Consider the following 23,956-nt stretch of genomic DNA (forward strand, 5'->3'; position numbering starts at 1 on the left):
GCTCTTTTTTCTCACTTGCCCCAAACTCTTGGGTGCCGATCTGGTACCTGCATCATTTTCAGTTGGGGAATACTTCCTCAATATCTCATTATCCCTACCTGAGATGACATAATCTCGTTTAAAAGAAAGATCTTTTCAGGGAGCCAAGCACTAGGAGAGGCCCCTTCTGCTTGGAGCTCCAATTTGCTTCTGATTCAGCATGTTCAATTGTTCCTGAGCCTCAGCTTCCTTATCTGCTAAGAAAAGAAGTGTCAGAGCCTAGTTCTTACCGCATCCTTATGAATATGACGGTAGCCATTAACATGATACAATGATGATTGTCTGATCTGTGTTTCTAATGCATGTGACTGTAAATGCGATGTGCCCACTCTGGCTTGTCTGACATATCCATTCTGGTGACTCTGTGCTAGGAAGGGAGTCAGATATGCGGGCAACACTGAAATCCTGGTCTGTTGTTTTTGCCTCCCACTCAGGGAAAAAGGGAAAGGAAAGAAAAGAAAACCCCCCAACTCACTGCCATCAAATCTTTGTCCCTTTCCCATGGGATAACATAGCTGTCTTAATTTGGTTTCACTAATGGTTTGTAGGAGGAGATTATTTCAAGATCCTAAATTTAGCCTCAGAAAGATGTTGCCATCTGTTCACCCTCCAAATCAGTTTCTTCATGTCATTGGTTGTGCTACTAAAGTGCTACCTATATTAATATCTGGAAAAGAATGCAGCCAGGCGTCTCCATCAGACAGATGCACTATTCTTTTGAGCAGAGCGAGTGGTAAATATATGACTAAAAAGTTCCAATGCAATTGGAAGAGTGGCTGGTTCTGTTAGCACTAAAGAGAATCCTGGTCCCCTGTCAGAGAAGACAAGTGTAGCTTCTCAGTCTAAACTTTCCATCTCTTAAAATACCTTCAATATTTGACCATCTATAGAGATTCTGAATAATCAGATGGACTGTACACCCAAATCACTGGTAAGTATTGAACTGTAGCACCATGTCTCCTCCCCATCATCTCTGACATCTACTACTGTGAACTCCAAGATTTTAAGTTGTGGGACAAACTCAAACTCAGATACTTTGCAATTTTTTTTATAAATAGGTGGCTTTAATCTCTGCCCTGATCTTCTTGTGATCTGAAAAGATACATTTAAGTGTGGGTTATATGTGGTTTTTGCTTGTACCAAAGTAATGATGTTTACCTAGGATGTTGGGGGGGGGGGAAATCCAACTCCTAAACATCTCTCCAAGAATTGTTCTCTTCTGACCATCAGACTGTAATAAATGCGGGCTCCCAATGAACAAGCTCCACCACTTCAGCCCTCATCTGGGACAAACAAGACCTGGGAATTGGACACTCTTTGGGGGGAAGAAAAACAACGTTATTGTCCTTTCTTTTTTAAAAAAGAAAACATTATCTTTAGATCTTGTTTTTTCTTTGGAGATTACCAGAGAAAATTATCTTCCTTTCTTCTAGCAAATAGAAAATTAACACTAGGAAAGATTAACTTCTTGAGCTTTTCTCCCCCCCCCCCCAGCACATGGAAACACTATCTTTTTATTTTTATTTTTTGAAAACACTATCTTTTTAATCAATCCCTCCCCTCTATTCAGTAAGTGGTGAAATGGCCACCTCACTTCACACCGTGCATTTCGTTCTTAAGGAACTCAGAATGGGCCTAGAAATTATAACACTTTAGCTTCCACCTAAGACAGGGATATTCTCAGCCAGCTTTTACAAGGCAACCTACTCTGAAGGATTTAAACAATATTGAGTATAAATCTGTGCCTAGTGCCTTCAGCCTCTTGAAGCAATATGGAACAAATACAAATCAAGAATATAGAAGAATTTTTTCCCCTAGTCTTGGTATTTTCACTTACTATGTGATCTTGAGCAAATAACTTTAATCTTCTTGAGCTTCACACGAAGGGCCCATGCCATGCTCATCGCATTGGTGTGGACATCAGATGAAATAGGGACATAAAACCATTCTGTAACATACTGTATATCCAAAATTATTATCTACTTCATGGTTATATGATGTCTAATATGTAAATAAACCGGCACAAAGTAAGTGCTTAATAAATATTATTTCTCTTCCCCCTTACCTGACCACCGTTATTCTTCTAATGAGTTTCCACAACTTGGGGTGATTGCACCTAGGTAAGTAACGAGTAGTCCCAAGATCAGTCCGTTTTCTTTCTTATAGCAGTCCATGCAGAGTGGCAAGCCCTCCCTGACTCCTTCAAGCACAGATCCCTATTTCATTAAGGAACACACCACGAGATGCCAGTATATAATACGGTTGGTTGTGTATGTGCACAGAAATATCAGGGGTTGATGATCAGTGGAATAGAAAAATGCTCTTTCAAATCTCTGTGCCTCTGTGCATTCTCTTCTTTCTCTCCGAAAAGTCTCTCTTTACACATTCTGAAAATTGGTGAGGGGAGTAGGGGTCATCCTTTAACATCTAGTTCAAATGCCTCTTTTCCCGAGGAAAATGCTCTTTCACTCTGCAGAATTAAAGTGGTCTTAATTTGTTATTGTTTTCATATTCAGTGCATTGTGGATGCTTTATAAATTCTTGTTGATTAAATTAATTTCCATAAAGAGATTCACCCATGGCCCAGGTTATGGTTCTGAGAAGATCTTTGATTTCAACACCCCAAACTGAAAAAACTCACTGTTATTAAGTTGATTCTGATCCATAGATACCCTACAAGACAGTGTAGAACTGCCCTAGTGGGTTTCTTAGGCTGTGAGTCTTTACAGGAGCAGAAAGCCACATCTTTCTCCCTTAAATGCCCCAAGTACTCACTATTCTAAAGGCTGTTTATCAAGAGAGTAAGAGGGCTTTAAAAGGAGTGGAAATATCACCCACATGGCTTGTGCTACTTACGTGGCAGTCACCATTTCAACATTTGACTAAAGTATATTCCAAGAACTGTTCCCATCTTCCTGCCAAATAGAAACTCCTTTAAAAAGGCTTCTGTGGTTAAATAAAAGGAGCTCTGGTGATGTAGTGGATTACATGTGGGGCTACTAATCACAATGTCAGCAGTTCGAATCCACCAGCTGATACTCAGGAGAAAGACGAGGCTTTCTATCCTCCTAAAGATTGACAGTTTTAGAAACCCGCAGAGGAAGCTCTACTCTGTCCTGTAAGGTCACTATGACTTGGAGTCAAGTTGATGGCAGGGAGTTTGGTTTGGTATGGGTGGTTAAATAACGTGAAATGCTACAAATTAGATTTCTTTCTTGGAAATTCCGAGTGCTCATTGGCATATTCAATGATCTGAGAAGTCCTGCAGAAAGGAAACTCATATAGTTTAGACTAAGATTTTCCCAATCTTGTTAAACCATAAGATTTTTTATGGAAAATGTATAAAGGCCATTTTAAGAACATGCTGAATGATTGGGAACTAGTCTAACCTCAATGGTAAGGTTGCGTCAACTCACAAATCAAACATTGCCGTGTGGTTATAGCATATACATTAAATAAAAAAAATTGCAGGGCATGGAGAAAATCTACTAATTACAAAATGGTGCTGTGTATAATGAAAGTTGATGCTGGATTAAAAACAATGGAACCCAGCCATTTCCCATTAAGAGTGACGACAATCTGCATGTAAACACCTGTCAGTCACTTTGACTACTAGTGGGGATTCTTACTACTTGGCAACATGATCTTTCTCCATGGAGACTGAAGGCACATGTGCTGCAATCCCTTGGCCTTACTTAGCCAAGATTCCACGCCTGCCTCTGGCTAAATGTGGCACCAGAATCGATGTTGTAAAGGATGAAGTGTGGTCAAAGCCATTTTAATTATGAAATCAAGGCCATCACTTGGGTTCAGCGTATGCTCTGAGTGGATTCTAAATAGACCAAATCAAGTGTTTGCCTGCCCCACACCCCTTTCTTTAAGTAATGATCAGCTAAAACAAGGTGCCATTTGCCTGATTGGCTTGTGCGTACTGATAAGCAATCTGCAGGCATGGCTTTTTGAGTTAATTCTGTTTGGCTGTGCTTTTAAAATCCCTGGTTTGTTAGGGCTTCTGCTTTAACCAGGATTAAAGACAGGATTCCTAACCTCACTTTCTGAGATACTGGAGGTCTATGGAGACAGGAAAGTTAACCATCACTAGAGGAAGGAATCCTAATGTCGTCCTTACCTCAAAAAGAAATGTCACGGGAAATAAAGATTGATTAGTGAGGCCCTGATGTATTCCCAGGGGCTCAAATGGATTTCTAGGAGGTCAAGGTGACCATAATGGAGGGTTGAATGATGAAGCATTAGTTCACTCTCCATTACCCTTTTGATTCCTTAGCAGCTGGAGAGGTTGTGACGTGTTAGCAAAATTGGTTTCCATAATTCAATAGCCTATTGGCCTTTATGCATAAAAGTCATAGATGGATGAAAGCTGGAACCCAAATTTCTGGTGCACTGGGTAGCATTAGCTAATTAAAGACATGATGCATTTCAGTTCAGTTCTGGAAAGCAGAGGGCATGATGCTTCCATTAGCATTGCTGAGAGCTAATAATAGGCTTCTAGTTTTTGGGGTTTTTTTTGCAACTTACATAGGAGTGCAGCTGGTGCTCGCACCATCCATTTCCATGATACACCGATGGGCAGGCATGTTTAGGTATAATTTCACTGACACCCAGTCTCTCTTCAGGCAGACATGTACTTGCCTCTAGAGACATGTCAAAAGGATAAATATGGCCTTTAGGACTCGTATTAGCTCTGTCAGACCAATTTTTCAATTGGATGAATTGATTTCCTGTTCCTGGCTGGGGATCTTGGGTTTTTGAATAACCAGGAGGCCTTTTAAAACGTATCGCGAGCTTATCCACAGCCTAGAAAAAGGAACTCGGTGGTGTAGTGGTTACGCATTGGGTTGCTATCCTTAAGTTTCGAAACTGCCAGCCACTCCTCAGGATCAAGATGGGCCTTTCTACTCCCATGAAGAGGTACAAATCTGGAAACCCATGGGGCCAGGTCTACTCAGTCCTATAGAGTTGCAATGAGTTGGCATCGACTTGCTGGCAGGGAGGAAGGGAAGGAAGGAAAGGAAGTGGGAACATGCGCTGTAAGGAACAGTTGTGAAAGGTAAGATGTTGGAATAGGAAGAGGACAGTATCACGGATGGTAGACTCTCCTAGTAAAAGCTTGTCCTTCTCATCTTGACATGTTAAATTTCTGAGTGGTACAAGCACATGGACAATTGCAGTCAACAGGGGGAGGGGTGGTTCCATCTAACCTTGTAAAAGATGAGTAGATTTTCCCAAGGTGGATGTGCCTTTCCTTTGCCTGTGTAACCAGTCATTCCCCACCTCCCCCAGCCTGCCCCCCTTCAGTCACACCTGGTCTTGTTTGCACTCCACGGCCTGCAGGTCTCAGAGAGCCAACCCTTCTTTCCTCCAAGGGTTATGACCCTGTCATTCAACTTTGGACTCAACCGAAAAGGCCACGTGGCTGTAGATTATCTCCCCAGAGGGTAATCATTTATTATTGACCTTCACTTAAGAAAACCAAGGTTAGAGAGGTGATGTTTGTATTACCAAATCGTCCCTGTCTCCTCCCCAAACTTCCAGAGATTCCTGGAACCAGCCTTTGAGAGGATTGGCTTGAGCATGAAGTGGGAAAGAGCTGAGCTACGGTATGAAAGCAGGGTGGGCTCTGGAAATGCAGATGGTTTGCAATTTGCCTCCCTAGATGGGGAGTGTATTTCAAGATACTTCTCTCTGAGATCGAATTTTCAGTTTAAAATAGGGTTGGAAGTTGCCAAAACATCCAACAGTGTCCTTCCTGGTAGAAGTGTCTAGGTGTAGCCAGGTGGTGCCCTTTCTTCCATAGTTTAGTCTCTTGGAATTTTATTTTTGCTCCTAGCTCTATCATGTGATCTAAGCAAGCCTTGCCCAGACATATCATTTCAATGATGCACTGATAAACCCCTGAAGCTATTTCATGGTGATAATCTTTATACCCTAAACCATAAATATTCCCTGAAGTCCTCTTAAAACCAAACAATAACTTAGCTAAACTTTTCTTTCTTTTTTAACGAAAGTCTGCCTTTGGCTGTAAGTTCTTTTAAGAACTATCAGTCTGGGATCAAATTAATAACAGTAGCTTGAAAGATTAGACAGGAACCTTAGTGGGCAGTGAGTTTATGTTAATGGTGGAAGAATAACTAAGAAAAGGAGGATGAGAATGGTCACACGGCTCAAAGAATACAATAAATGCTATTAGAAGGCACATGTAGAAACTACTGAATTATGTTGATTTTGCTGTGTATGTTCTCAACAACAATAACATTAATGAAATTTTTAATTTAAAATATCTGTAGTGTAGCATGCCCATCTCACACACTGACTCATCTATCAATAGTTAACATTCACCAAATGGAAAGATCAGGGATTCAGAGGACTGGAATGCTTGTCTTCAGTATGTTCTTGACTAAGTGTTATGTGGTCAATCATTTGCATTTTATGTGCCTTAGTTTTTGAGAGGATTAGTATATGACCTGTAAGGGTACATCTAGTTTCATAAATAAAATAAATAAAAAATAAAGTATTTATCTCACAGTATTGTTCTGTCTACACTAAAACACATACATACATATACACAAACATACATACAAAACCAGCCCTCTCCTGAGACTCTCCAACATGACGGATAGTGGGGGGATATAGTATTTGATGGAATGGTCTCTCAATGGCATTTACATCGTTTCTACACAGAGATCTTTCTTGCTGCCTGTAATGACATGATCAAATAATATTCTAAAATTAGTCATTTTTATTTTTACCTCCTTTTTTCTCCAAAGTAGATGGTATGGGAAGTAGAGGGGGTGAGACTCATAAAGCAAAGCAAGACAAAATTCAGCTTGCTGAAATTGTGACAAACACCTAACAGTGACATTATTAAGGCAGCTCTACCCTATCGGCGATACTGTCGATGCCTGGGAGGGATCACTAAATACACTTTTGTTTCATGAATAGACTATAATGTGGTGCTCGAATTATCCAGGAATTTAGTTGTCACTGTTATCAACCAGTGAAGCAACTGGCCTCATTTTCTTAAGTTACATTTTTCTCATAATTATAATTTCCTTAGGGGTCGCTATGTCTCAGCATTGACTGGATGGCAGGGAATTTTCAGAGTGGCAGAGAAAGGACTGATTTTTTTTAAGTTTAGAAAACGGCCTTATTGAGCTGGAACTCACATATTTTATAATTCAGTCATTTTAAAAGTACTATATAATGGTTTTTAGCATATTCACCTACTTTACATACATCATCACTATCAATTTTAGAACAATTTTATCACCTCCTCCAAAAGGTCCATGCCCTTTGGTCATCATCCCCAATCCCTTATTGCCCTCCCAAACCTAGATATTCACAGTTCTAGTTTATCTCTTTATAGAGTTGCTTATATTGGACATATCTGATAAATGGTATCAAAAAAGATGTGGTAGAGTGTTATCTTTCTTCTTTTAACTTGCAGTGTATTTTGGATGTTTATACATCCAAAGTGAATTAGTGCTTAATTGCTTTTGCTTTCAACAGATTCCATTTTATGGATATACCCAATTTTATTTATCCACTGATCCATTTTCACTCATGGTGACCTGTGTGTGTCTAAGGACAACTGTGCACCATATCATTTTCGCTAGCTCTGTTTCCAGCAGTAGAGCATCAGGCCTTTGCTCCAAGGCATGTCTGGATGGACTGAAATCCTTTTTCAAGACCTAAATAAATAAAACCTCATTTTACTTATCCATTTATCAACTGGTTGCTATGTGCATTGCTTCCACTTCTTGGTTAATACAGATAGTGGGATTATGATATTTTCCAGCACATTTATTATTATTATTTTAATAATTTTATTTGGGGCTCATAAAACTCTTTTTACAATCCATACATATATCCATTGTGTCAAGCACATTTGTATATTTTTTGCCCTCATCATTCTCAAAACCTTTGCTTTCTACTTGAGCCCTTGGTATCAGCTCCCCATTCCCCCTCCCTCCCTGCTACCCCCTCCTTCATGAACCCTTGATAATTTATAAATTATTACTATTTTGTCATATATTACACTGTCCAATGTCTCTCTTCACCCACTTTCCTATTGTCCATTCCCCAGGGAGGAGGTTATATGTAGACCCTTGTCATTGGTTCCCCCTTTCCACCCCACCCTACCTCCACCCTCCTGGTATCACCACTCTCACCACTGGTCCTGAAGATATCATCTGTCCTATGCCCTGTATTCCCTGTGTTTCCAGTTCCTATATGTACCAGTGTATAGTATAACCTCTCGTCTAGCCAGATTTGTAAAGTAGAATTGGGATCTTGATAGTCGGTGGGGGGGGGGGGAGGCGGGTCAGGCAGCAACTAGAGGAAAGTTGTATGTTTCATCATTGCTATACTTCACCTGACTGGTGTATCTCCTCCCTTCATGACCCTTCTGTAAGGGGATGTACAGTCTTGGGTCCTCAATCCATACTCCCCTTCATTCACAATGACTTGATTTTTTTGTCCTTTGATGTCTGATACCTGATCCCTTCAACACCTCGTGATCACACAGGATGGTGTGCTTCTTCCATGTGGGCTTTGTTGCTTCTTAACTAGATGGCCACTTGTTTACCTTCAAGCCTTTAAGACCCCAGGTGCTCGATCTTTTGATAGCCAGGCACCAACAGCTTTCTTCACCACATTTGCTTTTGCACTCAATTTGTCTTCAGCAATCATGTCGGGAAGGTGAGCATCATGGAATGCCAGTTTAATAGAAAAAATATTCTTGCATTGACAGAGTACTTGAGTAGAGGCCCAATGTCCACCTGCTACCTTAATACTAATCTTATTAATATATGTACATAGATCTATTTTCCCATCTTCATATATAAATATATTTACATATGTATATGTCTTTATTTAGACCTCTATAAATGCCCTTTGACATTAAACCATTTTCTGATATATGGTTTCCAACTATTCCTCCCCATTTTTTAGTTTATCTTAAATCTGTTGGTAAAACTCCTTTATTCAAAAACTTTCCATTTTGATGAAGTCTAATTTATCTATTTGGTTGCTGTTATTACTTGTGCTTTGGGAAAATGAGAAATTTAAAGAATGTACTGTTGAAAACTAGGATCCAATGCATTGTCTCTATGATTTTTTTTAGACTTTTCTCACATTTAAGTTGTTTATTGTGTTAGTGTGAGTTGACTAGAGAAAAATTCATAGACAGTCATATGTGTATAAGAAAGAGCTTTATGTAAAGAGTAATTTGTACATTAAGAAAGCATGCCAGCCCAGTCCAGATCAAGTCCACAAGTCTTATATTTGTCCATATGGCCGACACCAGTCTGTAAGTTCCTCTTCAGACTCACAGAACACATGCAATGACGCCCAATGCAGGACAATCACAGGCCAGTAGTTGGGAAGTCTTGTGGATCTAGTGACGTTGTAAGCATCTCAGTGCTGCCAGGAGTTTCCACGTAGCTCCTTCAGTTCAGGGCACTCACTTAGCTCCCTGTGTCTTCTCAGCTGGAATGACTCCCAGGGAGTCTGCTTGTGTCCCGACTCCAGCGAGCAATTTATTTCCATAGCGCCCCAAAATGAAGTCATCAAGCTACAACCTGATTGACAGGCCAAACTTAACCCCTTCACTCTCAAGTCTTAAATCAACACCACATTATGTAACTACCACATCAATCCATTTTAGTTATTTTTTCCAATGTTTTATTGAGATATAATTCACATAGCATACAATTGCATGGTTCACTTGTATTTTAAAAGAGTTGTGTACACATCACCACAATCAGCTCTAGTGCATCTTTCCCCTCTCTTGTATTTATTATTTGCCCGCCAATTCCCTTCAACCTCCCTCTTTATCCCCATATTCCACATGGAAAAAGTGCACCAAAATCCATGGCCCAAGGATTTTGAATTATAAAATCCAAATCAGATTTAATCCGAGCTTAAATCGTGAGATTCTGGTGTGTAGAAGGTTTTGAATAACAATGGAAGCCCAAAATATATTTGAAGGATCGATGCAGGGACTAAGCCTCCAGTGATTTCCCTCTGACCATAACTGTGGGATAGGAATAAACCTGGTTTTCAGACAGAGAGCAATAGAGAGACGATTATAGTCATTTAAAATGGTAACTCTGACTTGATCGGTTACAATCTAGTCATTTGATCATCCCTCTGATACACTTTGGGCTTGATCTGGTTTTTAAGATTTTCTTTGTTGTTTTTTTTCACATTGAGGTTTATCTCTTGTATTTTATCATTTAGAATAGTCAACTCTTTGTTATGTGTTTTTCTGTATATGAAACTCAGGACCGATGAATCCAGAGACAACAACTAGAATAAGGGTTCCTGAGGGGGATGGTGAGGAAAGTGAGGAGGGGTAAGGGGGAGCTGATATCAAGAAGTTCAAGGAGAAATAAAATGCCTTGAAGCTTATTTGGGTAGCAATTGTAAAATATTACCTGATGTGATTGAACTGTGGAATGGTATGATGTCTGGATTAGCTCCTAATAAAGTGGTTTGGGGCAAAAATGACCAGGTATCATGTTATATCACAGTTGAATCCAGAGGGCATCTGCTAGAGGCTTAATCCTCATAGGTACCTTGCAGATGGGGTTTGGGCTCCCATTGTCTTCCATACCCTTCAGCAAATTGAGTGATCACCGTTTAAGCGGTGAGAGATTTCCCTCCATGGTATTTGGATTTTGGTAACACCTCAGATAGATGATTGCTTGTTTGTTACAAGCCTTTAAGATCCCAGATGCTATTATTTTTTATAGCCAAGCACCATCTATTTTCTTTATCACACTTTACTGTAGCACTCATATTTTCAGAGATCTCCTCATAAGGGCGAGTATCAAGTAGTGTCATGTCTTAAGAAATAAATGTGCTAAGATTGAGGCTAGAATTATATGGGAACCCAGGATCCATTCACTTGTCTGTGGATTATGAACAACTGATTCACTTTAGAGGGTTTTTTCTGATAATTGTTATGACAAAAAACATTATCAACCATTCTCCTGGGGTACAAAGCAATTCCATTGATAGCATTTCTAATGTCCCAGATGACATAGAATTTAACATGTTGTTGAGAAAAGGAGGTTATGCAAGTATAACCCAGCTCCAAACTGCCATTCATTAATTGTTGATTTATAAAGATTTAATCCTTATATGATTGAGCTCTGTTTACATTGACCATAGGGGTTGGTGCTCAGATAAAATGTCCAGTGACATTCACTTACAGGGGTAAATCCCTTCCTATCAAGTGAATACATGCCATATTAAAGCAAGGAGGGTATTACAAGAGTTATTATATGGTCGCTCTGGCCACTTTTCACCTTTCAAAGCTAGGGATCCTAACCAAGATCCAATGACCGGCTACCAATTCCTTGACAATGACCCATCATGTGTTTCTTCTCACACCTGGGAATTTCAGGCCAACGGCTGCAGGTAATTTTGAGATAGAGCTCGTTCATCAAGTCCTTCTGTTGTATCCTCTGTTCCCCATAAAGACAGAGTTTAAGGTTATCACAGTCCATACCGCATGGCATGATTCACCGAGGATTGTGTAGAAACTATTTTAAACGTGTCTAACCAGGAACACAGTACCAGGTTTGTTTTCCCCTTGGGTTCTCTATCATTATTTTTTTTTCCTTTCTCATTATTGATGGGCATCCCTTCTTCTCAATGGGAGATTGGTCCTTCTCATTTACCCACCAAAAGACAAATCAATGCCTTTTCTGAAATCCAGATGCTCCCCCTTACCTGATCCATTTTAAGTTAATTTTTGTATATGATGTGAGTTATGGGTCCAAGTTCATTCTTTTGAACCATTTATTGAAGAAACTATTTTCCCTTGTCAAAAATAAAATGCTATAGATGCATTCAGGTTTTTAAAATAAGTGTTTTTGAACTTATTCTATTTTAAACAATTCTATTTCTTTGGCATACAAGTCTATTATTATACCAGTACTAGAGGGTTTTGATTACTGGTTAGCATGTTTTGATATTTGGAATTGTAGATCTTCCTGCTTTGGTCTTTTTCAAGATTGCTTTGGCTATTTGGGACCCCGTAAGATTCAATGTGAATCTCATAACTGACTTTTCTGTTTCTGCAAGGAAGACTTGGACTTTGGAAGGAGATTTGCTGAATTTATGAATCACATTTGTATAGTGTTGACATTTTAACGATAATACATCTTCAATCTATGAGCACAGAATGTCCTTCCATTTATTTAGTTCTTCTTAAATTTCTCTCAGCATTTTTTATAGTTTTCATTATTTATATCCTAAATGTTCCTCATTAGATTTATTCCTATGTATTTTATTTCTTTAAATGTTATTATAAATGGAATTGTTTTCTTAATTTCCCTTCAGATTTCTAATTGTTGGTGCTTAGAAATCCAAGTGATTTTTTTTTATGTTGACCTTGTACCCTGTTAATTTGCTGAATTCACTTAGGATTCCTATTAGCTTTTTTGGTGTGGATTTTTGGGGGGTTCATGCCATCTATGAAAATAGATAATATTATGATTTGCTTTCTAATTTTTATACTGCTACATTTATTTTTCTGTCTAATTGCTCTGTTTTGTCCATTATTTATTTATTTGTTATAATATTGACTTGTAAATGTTCTGTAGATATTCTGGATATAAATCCTTTATCTCATAAATGATCTGCAAATATATACCCCAGTCTTTCGAATGTCTTTTCATTTTCTTAATGACTTTTCTTCACTTTTTAAGAGTAAATGCTTCTTATCCAGTTTACTTACTTATTTATCTTATAGTATATGCTTTGGTGTCATATCTAAGAATATTTTCTTTAAACAAAGATTTCTACCAGAGGTTTTATCATTTTAGCTGATTCATTTTGAATGAATTAATTGTTGTGTATGGTATGAAGTAAGGGTTTAGGACTTTTTGCTTTCTTCTCGTGGTATATAGATATCCAACTTTTTCTCTCATACCCTTTGTTGAAAAGATAAAGCAGGGTTTATTTTGTTTTGCTTTATTTTTAATTTCATTTGACACTTAGAAATGGCAGTGGCCCATTATATCTAGATGGCACCTTGGCACCACAGATTAGTAGCCAAATCCTCTCAATGTTTCTAGCATTTCCAAGAACTGTGGATGTGGACTAATGAGAAGTAGGAACAAGGTAATAGCTGTGAGGTTTGGCTACATCTCATTTGGTAAGAAAATCAAAAAGACTTGATAAGAGTCCAAATTCTGAAAGAAAATTAAAGGCTCTGTCAAGGAGTCAATGTTGACTTCTAAGAACCCTATAGAACAGAATAGAACTGTGCCACAAGGTTTCAGAGACAGACCAGATTGTCTTATCTTTCTCCCACAGAGAATCTAGTGGATTCAAATGGCCAGCCATTTGGTTAGCAATCAAATGTTTACCCCACTATGCTACCATGACTCCTTGGAGTTCCCAGACCCACCCAAATGTGCTAGTCTCATCCTCTCTGGGTAATGCTAAGCAAGGATGGCCATGGAAGATACAAGAGATACGCCGGAATGTGGGGGTGGGGGAGAAATATATTTACCTACAGATTTATTGAACTGCAGAGCCTTGGTGGCCCAGTGGCTATTCGTTGGGCTGCTAACCTCAAGACCAGCAATTCAAAAGCACCAACCACTCTGCGAGAAAAAGATGAGATTTTTTACTCCCTTAAAGAATTACAGCCTGGGAAATGCATGGAGAAAATTCAACCCGGTCCTGTAGGGTCACTATGAGTCAGAATCAACTCAATGGCAATGAGTTTGGTTTTTCAGTTTTATTGAAATATAACTCACATGCTATACAATTCTCCCATGTTAAATGTACATTTCAATTTTTTCTTCAGTATATTCACATCATCAATATCCATTTTAGAGCACTCTCAATACTTCAAAAGAAAAACCTGTACCTTTATCTTGAAACCAACCAATGCTAACTCACTGCCCTGGAATCAGTTCCAATTCATAGCAGCCCTGTAGAACAGACTAGACCTGTTCTTGTGGGTGTCCAAGGCTTTCAACTTTATGGAAGTAGAAAGCTTCATTCTCCAGTCGAGAAGCTAGTGGGTTTGAATGCTGACGTTGGCACGAGAAGCTCACCATGTCACCCACTATGCCAATAGGGCTCTACCCTTCATCTGGCATCCCTTAGATGTCCAGGGGTCGGCACACTGCAGCTCCCAAGCCATATCCGGCTCTTTCAGTATTGACATGTGACTCTGAAGTAAAATTAAAAATTATATTTTCATTTAAAGGCTATTGTTCAGATAATGGTGATTTCATTTGCTTGTAAAAATATATTTAGGGCTCTCAAATAATTTTTAAATTGTTGGGGGACAGGACTGGCTCTCCCATCTCAAAAGTTTGCTGACTCCTGCCCTAGCCCAAGGCAACCACTTCTTTCCCCATCCCTATACATTTTTCTATGCTAGATTGTACATTTTCCTATGCTAGATATTTCATATAGCGGAATCTTACAATATGTGGACACCTATATTTGGCTTCTTTCACTTATAATACTTTCAAGATTCACTCATGTTTATAGTATGTATTTTGGAGTGATTTTCCATTGTATGGATACTTCACATTTTGTTTATCCATGGCCATTTAGGTTATTTCCACCTCTTGGCTTTTGCGACTAGTTCTGCTATGAACATTTATGCGTAAGGATTTGTTAGGGTATTGGTTTTCAATTTGGGGGGTGGGGTGGACCTAGAAATGGAGTGGGTTACGCAATGGGCTGCTAACCACAAGGCCCGCAATTTGAAACTACCAGTGGCTGGGAGGGAGAAAGATGAGGCTCTCTGCCCCATAAAGATTTACCGGCTAAGAAATCCCAAGGGGCAGCTCTATTCTGTCCTAGTGGGTAGCTATGAGTCAGAATGGATAGACTTTCTGAGAGATTGTGTATATTTTGTTTGGGGGTTGAAACCTATTTGACTTCCCACCACTTACCTACAAAACTCAGGTTCCGAAAACAGTGTACCTTAAAGGATGGTCCCAAACACGAAATCCACACTCTGTTTTAATTAGGGATTTGGTCCAGGTTTTTTTCCGAAACAATATATATATATATGTTGTTGTTAGGTGATGTCTAGTTGGTTTTGACTCTGATGTACAGTAGAATGAAACGGTGCCCCATCCTGTGCCATCCTCCCAATTGCTCTGAAGTTTGAGTTTCATTACAGCAGCCACTGTGTCTACTTTATCAAGCCTGGCTTCATTTCCTAGGGACTGCTCACCCCTGACAACATGACCAAGTCTCTGCATGCTGGTTTCTCAGGAGCATTCTGACTGTAATTCTCCCAACTGCACAGATGAAGGTGTATTTAGCTAACACCTTTTTTAGAATAAGAAAATCCCAAGAAGCCAGTTTTCCTCTTTTCATAGGAGTCCCGGAATCCTTGGAAACGTTCCAAGCCGGCTGGACCTCCAAGTTCCAAAAGTCACAAATGCTCTCAAATTGTCTGAAAGAATCCAGGAGAACTAGAAGTCCAAAGTGGAGGCTAACAGAGTATTGGTGAGGCAAGCATGAACAGCTATATCAAATGTAGCTGACTGGATCAGTTTCTTATGAGGATTTATGATATTACATCGGTCAAGTCCAAGTGATTTAAGTCATTATTACTAGAAACAAGAGACAGCCTTCTGGCTCAGGAAGAGGAGCCTAGCAGATGGAGCCAGGTCTGGCTAAATTACTTGACGTTTCTTGGCAGATCCCCATGCTCCCAGGTCTGATGTCCTCATAGGTCGGCACTTGGCTCACAGAGTCGATTTGTCAGGCTCTAGCAAACTGGCCCGCCCTCTGTGAGCAATGTTAGCTCCCATCAACTTAGAGCACTTTAACTGTGTCACATGAAACACTAGTCTGCTCAGGTGTTATTTGGTCCAAAAGTGTAGTAAGTTTGCATAACCTATTCCCTTGCAGAAAAAGACTCCAAAAGACCGGAAAGAAACCTGCTTGATTTTGCTTGGCCAGTGTTCCATAGGCTTCCTTGAACCCCCAAACCCTGATCCTTGAATCACATCTATGCTAGAATGTACTTTGGGACTCTGTGGCTTCGCTAGGTATTTGTTTGTATTTTAATCAGTAGATTTTGAAACATGAAAAAATAATCCCCCAAACCTTGCAAGGCCCGAAGGCATATACATACATGGAAAGAAAGCTAAGAAGCACCATGACATGCTGACAGGGGGGTCGTTGGTGGATTGAATACCAACAACCACCACAAAGACAGCACCCCGTCATGCAGTCGGGGCAAGGCGTGAAGGCATAGTCTTGGATACAGACTCTAGAAGGGAAAGAAGTAGCTGGATCAAGAAGGAGATTTGTCTGTAGGATCTTTCAAGGGTTCCCAAAGTTGTAAGAGCGTAGGAGAGTCCTTTTGGTTAAAGTCAGTAAGGGTTGGATCTTCTAGCGCAGTGTGAAGGAGACAGCCATGTCAATTCCATTGCCAGGATGGGAACCTTCGCGATCGATTCAGTTCCATAGAAACCAGTGCTCCTTTTACTGTTCTGTGCTATAGAGCCTTGCTAGAGGAATCAGAGACAGGTTTATTAGACATAACTGTTGTATGTAGGGATGTCTGTTTAAATGGAGTACACACTTTCTATGGCATCAATTCCAGGCTTCTCCAGCTGGCAACCATTTAGCAGACCCTAGGGGTCTGAGTGGCTCACCCAACATGACAACATCCCTCAATAGAGATTTGGGGCTAGAGACCAGTGCTTCCCAGAGTCTCTTTGTGTCTGCATAGGCACACCAGTGCCCCTGTTTCTTTTAAGTATTGGCTGTCTCATCTGATGAAGTCGTATATAAATATTTATATGTCAGGACATTTCTGGTCTTACTCACCAGAGACATTACAGCCTTGATAAAAAGCTTCCCTCTGGCAGACTTTGCCTCCACAGTTTATTTAATGTGGCAGTTGATAGGGGAACTTCCTCTAGCTGTTTGCAAAGAGGATAGAGCCTTGCCTTGCTTGGAGTTTCAAGTGTTTGGCTTGTTGCCTCCTGGGAATTAATGTTTGTGCTTTCCCAGGGACTCCTCTGATTAAAAGATGTGTGGGTTCTCTGGCAAGCCATCCTACCCTTGAAACTTTGTGTCTTCAGGGATAGTTGATAAGAGTATTAGGAGTTTTGTGGGGTTTTGGCACTTTTTCCTCTGTGGGTCCCTTCTATCAAAGAGTAGCCCTCTTGGCATGATGGGTTACGTGCCCTGCTAACTGCAAGCTCAGCAGTTTGAAATCACTACTCACTCCGCAGAAGAAAGATGAGCCTTTCTACTACCATAAATATTTAGTCTCTGAAGCCCATAGGAGTTACCCTGCCCTGCAGAATTATTATGAGTCAGAATTGACTCCATGGCAGTGAGCTTTTTTGGGCTGTTTATCTTCTGTTAAAAGAGAAATTACAACTGTGTTGTTATGTCGATGAATGTTAATAGTATATATGCAAACATTTCCCTTCCCTAAAATATATATATGGTTTTCTGGTTTAAAACGAAATCAAAACATGTTATGGACCTTTAAATGTATTATAGGAACCCTGGTGGCATAGTGGGTTATGAGTTTGACTGCTCACTGTAAGGTCTGCAATTTGAACCCAATAGGTGCTCTAAGGGAGAAAGCTGAGGTTTTCTGCTCCTATGATGATGTATGGCCTCAGAAACCCAAAGGGGACTTTCTTTAGAATGAGTCAGGATTGACTTAATGCTAACATTTTTCGTTTGTCTACTTTGAGGTATTCTGAGTCCTAGGTACTGTGTCTACTATAGATGACGAAAGTATAATTGCCGTGTATATCTATTGGATTATCTGATTCCTAGGCTGATATTGTGAGCTCATGTGTGCTAAGTGATGAATAAGAATGGTATTCCCTAGAATTCAGGCCCAGAGAAGGTGAGTTTCTCATATCTACAAACTAGGATTTGAGAAGTACCAAGCAGATCCTTTCCCATCCCTAATTTCAACATAGTTTACCCACTGGGCTAGCAGGTTAATGAGATCGGACAAGGTAGTGAAGGTAGTGATTTGGACAGAGCACGTGTGGAGTCCATGACGACATTTTCAAACTACACTTCTCAGAACCCCATCGAGAATCTCCAATGCGGGAACTCTTAGTGGCCCTAGGTATACATGCAAGTGACAAGAAATGCTGACATCAGCAATGCCGACTGGGAAGGATTTCTCCCTGCTAGGAGTTTCTTAATAAAATTCTCTTGTGATGCCCTATGTCTTCCAAAAGCACATCTTTTTCTGGTAAGACAAGAACCTGAATTCTGATAACACTGTCATGATCTCAGAGCCCTGGTAGTGTAGTGGTTAAAAGCTGGGCTGCATTTCGAAACCAGCAGCAGCTCCCTGGGAGACAGACTGGGCTATATACTTCCTTAAGCAGTTACAGTCTCAGAAGTCCCCAGGGAGTCCCTATGAGTCAGCACTGACTCCAGCAGTGAGTGAGTGGCACCATGATTAAATATTCAGCTGCTGGTTAGTGGTTCAAACCCACGCAACATCTCCATGGGAGAAAGACCTGGTCTTTTACTCCTATAAATATTACAGACTGAAAAACAATATGTGGCCATTCTAATCTATCACCTGGCGTCACTATGGGTTAAAATCAACTGGAGGGCCCCTAACAAAAACAACATTCTTTTATTACTCTAAAGACTATCTTTATTTTAAAAAAAAGTTTTATTGACATATAATTCACATGTCATACAATTTAATCATTCAGTCCTATTAAGAAGAGATGTGTAATCATTGCCACAATCAATTTCAGAATATTTTCTTCTTGTACTCATAGTTGTTAGCTCCCCAGTTTCCCTCCGATCTCCCCTGCCAAGCCCCTAGGTAATTATTTATCCCCCTAGGTAATTATTCATCCAGTTACTGTCTCTATCATGGATTTGCAATACAGAAAATAATTCAAAACAAACAGGAAGCAAACAAAAAGAGCAACAAAACAAGCAGCACAACAAAATAAAACCTCAATCAAAAAAGAAAGCAGAAAATATTACAAATGGAAGCAACTTTACAGTGGATTAAAAGGGAGATGAAGTGATAAGGTGATGCATTTTAACCTACGCACACGTAGCATGATCGCCTTCACAGTGCTTCACATCCCTCAACTATGATCAGAGGGGATTCACTGGAGGCTTAAACCATGTGGGGACCCTGCACATGGATTTGGGGCTTCCACTGTCATCTATAGCCTTCTGAAAACCAGGTGCTCACAACTTAAACTCTGATACTTTCCCTCCTTTGGATTTGGATTTTATTATTTACAATCCTTGGTTCACACAGACTGGTGTGCTTCTTCCATATGGACTTAGTTGATGCCTCACTTAGATGGTTGCTTGTTTGAAGACAAACCTTTAAGACCCTACATGCTGTTATTTCTGACAGTGAGGCACCCTCTGGCTTTTTCACCACATTGTGCTATAGCACCCATATCTTCAATGGGTTTTTCATGAGGGCAGGTTTCAAGAAAGGCCATGCCATAAGAAATATTTGTACTTAGATTAGGGCTTGAGTTAAACGCAATCCAAAAATCCATTCATACATCTATGGTTTATGTTTGTCTCTGGTTCACTTTAGAGATATCATTATCATTTTTTTGATAGAAAACATTATAAATAATCGCCCTGCGGCATAGGTTATTTCTGTTTAGATAGTATCATTAATTCAGCCAAAGGTACTGAATTTGAAACATTATTGAGTAATCATACAAGTATAGGCCTGAATTTCAGACTTGAACAGATGAAATTCTTGAGTGACTGCACATTATTTACACAAGCAATGAAGGGAAACTTTCAATAACAGTCATTTTCAAAGGCAGATCCATGCCTACTGGAATAATACATGTCACAGGAAAACAAGGAGAGCATTATGTAAATAGATGGTAGCCCCAGGCCATCATCCAATGACAATTCATTGGACACCCTCAAAGCAAGAGATCCATATCAAAGTCATCTGCTTCTTACACTAGGGCATTTTGGCCGTTGGCCCAAGGGATTATGTCAGTTCATAAACCTGCTACAGGTGAGTTTGAGGTAAAGCCCCGTTTCTGGTGTGCCCCATGAGGGATGATGTATGTCTCCAAAGGAAAGAGTCTAAAGTCCCTGTAGTCTTATAGCACAGGGCTGGGTGATCAAGGGCTGGATAGAAACCATCCAGATCTAAAGTGCCCAGGTAGGAACATAATATGAGGCATTTCCTCTCCTTGGGTTCTATATAAGTATTGTTGAGTATCTTTTCTCCCAGTGGGCAGTGGTTCCACCCAGTTTACCTGCCAACAGAATTGTAATCGCTTTCTCTGAGACAAACATGCCTCACTCCCTCCATCTTGACTTGAATGTCCACTAAGTTTCACTTATTCTTGTAGGAGCATCTGTTGATTTGGGGCGACCTTAGCAGGATGTTGTATGGCAGCAACTGAATGGTCTCCCTCTCCCCACATCTTGAGAAACTGCCCCTGTATCAAAGTGTCTTTTAAGATGTACATAGAAAGGGGTTCATGGGCGCTAAGCAAACTCTGCCTCATTGCTTGGGAGATCAGATTAGAAGATACATGACCTAAGAGCAGAAACCTAGCTAAACACCAAGATACTGTATCTGTCCTTTTATGATCACCTAACCACTCAGCATAATAGTTTCCAGGTCCTCCCATGGCATGAGGTGTTTCATGGTTCAATTGCTGTTTTGGGGGGATGCAAAGTATTCTATTGTATTTACATAGAAGATTTTCTTTGTCCGTTCTTCTGCTACCCAGCTTCTTGCTATTATAAACTGTGTTGCAATGAGCATGGGAGAGCTTATATCAATTCTTTTGTTTCTTCCTTCTCAGGAATATTTGCCCAAAGTATTGCTGGGTGGTATATGGTACTTCTATTTCCAGTTGTTATAGGAAGAACCGTATCCCTTTGCACAATGGTTGTACATATGTAGAAGCCCACCAGCAGTGTATAAGAGTTCCAATCTCTCTGAACCCTTTGTGTCATTTGTTGTTTGTTCTCTGTTTTAAAAATTGGGCTATTGTTGTGGGTGTATGGTGATATCTCATCATTGTTTTGATTTCCATCTCATGGATGCCTAGTGATAGTCAGCATATCCTCATGTGCTTGTTAGCCATTCAAGCATCAGCCCATGGGACTTTCCCATTCATGTCTTTTGCCCACCTTTACACTGAGGCCTATCATAAGCCTACCAAATAAGGCCGTCCCCTGTGGGAAACCTGGGGAAAGTGAAACAGATGAGAAAACTCCCATCTCACACATTTACATTGGGGGAAGACCTTCCATCTCCTCTCTAGTTTTGCTTCAGGATAGTACTTAGCGGGCGAAAAATTTGCTTTCTATGTGCCTCCATGTAAACCTTGGAGAGTCGCTGTACAACGATTATAAAAAAAAATTAAACGCTTGCCAATAGTCGGCATTTTCTCTTGCTTGGTGGACTCAACGCTGGGAATAGGGATTTGCCACCTCAGCAACTTTAAGGAGAGGTTTCTGGGATTGATAAATGGCATCATTTATTTCTAGGCTGGACCGGTTTCTGTCATTTTGCCTACGGCCTTGCAGAAGGCAGCTGAAAGAAGGGGGCGTGGACGTTGCTTAGCTCTGAGCTGGATTACTGCAGCTGAAGCAGAGAAAGGGGGATGGGGCGGGACCCGTTTTAACCCGTATATTTTTACTGGTGGTTCACCCTACTATCGCAACCTCGACTATAATCTTCCTTGACAAAAGCCACTCTATGCTGGCCTCACATTCTCCATGCTCCCACGACTTTCTTGTTGGCTGCTAGAGCGTTATCATGGCAAAAGCTTTGCCAAATAAACACCACCTGGAAGCTGGTGCTGGCTGAAATTGGGGATGAGCTGATGTAGTAGGTACAAATTTCGGGTGGACTTACCCACTTACGGGGATTTTTCCTTGTATAATCATCCTGGTCTCCACATTTTCCTCATAGCCAAGACTGTGGCTGGGACTCACATTCCAGAGGGAATAGCTGTTAATGACCAAGCCGAAACATTCACAGCCCTCCAACCCCCTCCGACCCCCCCCCCCCCCTGTTTGTGCTCTGGTTATGCTCACAGAGCGGTGTGGAGGTTGACTACTCCACAGGGAACTTGCCGAGACCTTGAGGTCATACTGAGCAATCTTTCTCTCCCTCCCTTCTTGCAAAGCCAAAAAATAAAATCTGTTTAAATCAATAGGTCCCCATCCCCCGCAGCTGAATGTGCCTTTCAAGGCTGACAGCATCTTCTCCATCCTGCCCTTGCCCTTGTCAAGTCTGGCATGAAGCAGAACAGAATGGTGTGGATGAACTGCGTTTGTGTATGTAACATGTCCAGCATAAATGCAGAGATACTGACCCTGGAAAATCTTCATACAAAAGGCAGAGCCAGTGTGGGTCTAAAGCAAGAGGAATCAGAGTGAAATATAATTAGGAGGCGTTAAGACTGAGCAGAGTTTGCAGACAGCTAGAATACTGCCCTTTGGAATACAAAGGGAAACTGGATTTTCCATTCCATTACAATAGACCAGAGGCCAGCAAACAACAAGGAGTTGCTTAAAATATATCAAAAAAGAATATGAGCAATAGAGACCATCTGCAACCTACAATATCCAACATTTTTCTTATAAAACCTGAGGAAATTTTTTGGCGGATCCCTGCAGTGGAGGAAAAAGTACTGAAAAACTAGCCCTGGACAGAGGGGCCTAGAAACTTAGCTCCATCACTAAAGTGCTGAATAATCTAGAGTAAATCATTGCCTCTCTCTGGTCTCTGTCTTTACGGAGGTATATATTACCATACACCTTCCTTCCACAATGCAAATATTCAGTATATTTACACTAAAAAATCCACCACCTTTGTGTGGGTTCCAATCCATAGCAACCCTAGAAAATATTTCTGAGTATAAATCTTTATGGGATTAGATCCTTCTTGTGGCTTTCGAGTCAATTCTGATTCATGGCAACTATATAGGTTGGGGTAGAACTGCCCCTGTGGGTTTCTGAGACTGTCCCTTTTTATGGGAGTAGAAAGCCTCATCATTCTCCCTGAGAGGTGCTGGTAGGTTTGAACTGCTGACCTTGTGTTTAGCAGCCCAACGTATAACCCACTACATTTTCAGCAGATATTCTCATAGTTTCTCCTACAGAACAGCTAGTGGATTTGAAGCGCCGACTTTGTAGCTAGCTGTCCAGTGCTTACCAGTAAGGCTCCTATTTCAATATATTTAAATCATCTCTATTCTTAGCAGTCCATGATACTGTAACTCAAATCTGGAAGATCTCAAACAGCAAGCTTAAGAGGCTTTCTGGAGATGTCTAGAGATAACTACACTGGCAAGCGTCCCAGACATAAATAAATTTCAATTGCCTATAACATAAAGAATAAACAAAATGTTCAGTGTTTCTGGCATATTCTTAGCTGCTGTAGAGTTGACTCAATTCTGTCTCATTGGAACCCTGTATACAACAGAACCAATCCTTCCTAGTCCTGCACCATCGTCTCAATCGTCATGTTTGAACCCACGGTTGCAGCTATTGTGCCAAATCCATCTCTTCAAGGGCCTTCTTTGTCACTGGCCCTCTCCTTTACTACGTATGACGTCCTTCTCTATGAGCTGCACCATCTTCATCACATGTTCAAAGCATGAGAGGCAAAGTCTTTACTAGGCTCAATTCTGACGAGCATTCCAGTTGTTACTTCTTCCAAGATAGAACTTTGTTTTTCATTCTTCTGCTACTTCATGCATATTCAATATTTTTCACCAATACCATATTTCAAATGCAAATTTGATATATGCCTCCAGTCTTCTCACCCATTGTGTAACTTTGGCATGAATCTGGTGTGAGTGACAATACCATTCCTTGGGTCGGGACATCTGAGTGGTTTTAATAGCAGATT

The 23,956-nt window shown here is 40.4% G+C and overlaps 1 protein-coding gene across 1 annotated transcript in view; it reads left to right on the plus strand.

The window, feature by feature from the left end:
* The window catches only part of DCX (doublecortin), a 141,259-nt gene that overhangs the window by 10,428 nt on the left and 106,875 nt on the right, over window positions 1-23,956 (plus strand). The window lies entirely within an intron of this gene.

This window comes from Tenrec ecaudatus, chromosome X, assembly GCF_050624435.1.
Source record: "Tenrec ecaudatus isolate mTenEca1 chromosome X, mTenEca1.hap1, whole genome shotgun sequence".
Taxonomy (NCBI): Eukaryota; Metazoa; Chordata; class Mammalia; order Afrosoricida; family Tenrecidae; genus Tenrec; species Tenrec ecaudatus.